At 34.9% G+C, this 2,882-nt stretch overlaps 1 pseudogene; it reads right to left on the reverse strand.

Moving 5' to 3' along the window:
- Positions 1-708: 708 nt before the first annotated feature.
- LOC126490452 (olfactory receptor 4K14-like) lies at positions 709-1,582 on the reverse strand (annotated as a pseudogene).
- Between the last annotated feature and the right edge of the window lie 1,300 nt (positions 1,583-2,882).

The following is a 2,882-nucleotide window of genomic DNA, read 5'->3' on the forward strand; positions in this document are numbered from 1 at the left end:
TTTTTTTTTTTTTTGGTTTTTTCGAGACAGGGTTTCTCTGTGGTTTTTAAGCCTGTCCAGGAACTAGCTCTTGTAGACCAGGCTGGTCTCGAACTCACAGAGTTCCGCCTGCCTCTGCCTCCCGAGTGCTGGGATTAAAGGCATGCACCACCACCGCCAGCTAAACTTACTCTTTTCTAATGAGAGACAGAAAGACAGGGGATCCAGATAGGCAAGAAGTGAGAAAAAAACACAAGAGAATGAAAACTGTAATAAGTATATATTTGATATTTTCCAGCTAATGAGAAGTAATTACATATTACAAGAGCAAATATTTTAGGAAAATTCAAGTTCACCATTAGAAATTATAATCATGAAAATAGAAAAACAATTAGTGAGCATGTGGAATCATATTTAGGTAACATTTACTAAGATTTTATTCCTAAGATAACAAATATATGAGTTGATGAAAAATATTAAGCAAAAATTTTTGGAAAACATAAAAGAATAATTTGATGGCATTACTATATGGAAAATTTTTGTATTTAGAATTTAAGATAAGGGATTCATAAAGTTTTGCTGACTGATGAATAAATTTTATACTTTTAAAATGTTAATTTATATCTATATTGAAATGTTGGTATAAATTTTTAATATAAACCATATTTGTTGGTTTTAAATATATGTCATAGAGTCAATCTCATGGTGTTAAGCAATTAAAACAGGTTTCTAAATATTATGAAGGTATTTTAGGAATATGCCTATGAAACTTTTTATAGCATTTTTTTTGTCTCTTTATTTCTCAATGTATAAATGGCTGGATTTAGCAGAAGTGTAAAAGCAGAGTAAAACACAGCAAGAAATTTGTCCAACCAGGTAATACTGAGGGGCCACACATAGATGAAGATGCAAGGAAGAAAGAAGATCATCAGCACCATGATGTGGGCACTGCATGTGGACAGAGCCTTAGATGCACCAGATTTAGAGCTCTGGCCAACAGAGATTAGGATATACGTGTAGGAAATGAGCAACAGAGTGAAGCAGGTTACAGCTACAACCCCACATTCAGCATTCATTAAAGTGTTTAAATCATGGTAATCCATGCAGACTAGCTTGATAACCAATACCATATCACAAAAGAAACTATCTGCTTAGGCCATAAAAAGACAATTCCACAACCACTGCCAAGTAAACTAGACCATGTATAAGGTCAGTGGTCCAAGAAATCAACACCAATCCTGTGCATCTTTTCAGGTTCATAATGGTGAAATAATGGAGTGGTTTACAGGTAGCCACATATTGGTCATTAGCCATTGCCAACAATAGTACCATATCTGCTGCACAAACACAATGGGAGAAGAAACCTGAAACTTGCAGCCTACACAGGAGATGGTCTTGTATTCTCTGAAAAAGACTGATATCATCTTAGGAGTAGTGTTTGAGGAAAGACACAGTGGTGATTCAAACAAGGATGATAATATTTCCAGACATGATGAGCAGATAAAGTCCAAAACATCACAAAGAGCATGACCTGAAGATTCTTAGAGTTGGTAAGTCCCAAAAGCATAAATTCTGACACCACAGATTGTTTGCCCTCATTCATTTCACGCAATGCATCCTCAGAGGTGGCCTACGAATTTAGAAAGATTAAATTTAGTCATAATAATTACTTCTTTTGTAGAACTTAACATTACCTTTGACACTTACCTGGATAGGAAGACATAAATGTAAAGAGGAATGTAAGGGAAATATGAGTGACCCTGCTGCCCAAGTGAAACCTAATGAGCCCAGAGCAACTCCCCAAGAAGAGAAGCATCAAGTGTGACTGTTATTCACATGTTCTATCAGGAAATTCCTCTACGAGAGATCAGCAAAAAATCAGGACACCATGTAAAAAATAAAAGTGTGTGGTCTGAATTTATTATTAGCAATCATGATATTTTATAACAGAAATGGGGTTTAAATACAGAAATTGCATTCATGTTCAGTAAAAATGGTCAGACCCAGTGTTACCATTTTGGGAAGCATGCATAATGATTTCATTGAGAATTTGTAACATAATATCAGTGACTTAAGTAAATTAAAATTTCTGCTTAAAAGTCTGAAGTAGATAATTGGAAAGTCTCAGGACCTAAGGGAGGAAGCATACAGAATGCCATATAAGATATACACAGATATCAGATAGAAATATTAAACCAGGTTTACATTTATTGATTAATAACTTTATATCTTTGATTTTAGTTATTCAACTAATGTGATGAACAAAATGTCACTGAAAAACCCGTAGGAGCGAAGTTACCAAAGAACAAGGCAAACCCTTAGCACTAGAGAAAAATGTTGATCTGAAGTTGCATCAACAGATACTATTTTAGTTTCTTTATATGAATAAAAAGTCATATACTATCAATTTATCAACAGTATATTTTCTCAATATATCTCATATCTACTAATTATCTTTGTCATTTTAAAGATCAGAATAAATTACATAAACATATAACCAGAGCTATTCTTTGTCAGCCTTGGATGAGTGTGACATTATACTTTCAGTGATCATCAATTTTCATCTCAAATCACATAAGGGTGCTTATGCTGATGTAATAGATAGTACTAAGCTGGATGATGGATAATATTTCTCCCTTTTCTCCCACACTCAGTGATTCTCAACATGTGGGTCTTATCATCCTTTGTCCTTTTAAATTTCAAGTGGGAGGAATGCAGCAGGTGAACAATGCTATCATCAGAAATATTTGACAATTGTTTTTTTTTTATTTTATTTATTTATTAAAGATTTCTGTCTCTTCCCCACCGCTGCCTCCCCTTTCCCTCCCCCTCCCCCAATAAAGTCCCCCTCCCTCGTCAGCCTAAAGAGCAATCAGGGTTCCCTGCCCTGTGGGAAGTCCAAG

This window comes from Alexandromys fortis, unplaced genomic scaffold, assembly GCF_014885135.2.
Source record: "Alexandromys fortis isolate MF-2015 unplaced genomic scaffold, M_Fortis_MF-2015_v1.1 scaffold_229, whole genome shotgun sequence".
Lineage (NCBI taxonomy): Eukaryota > Metazoa > Chordata > Mammalia > Rodentia > Cricetidae > Alexandromys > Alexandromys fortis.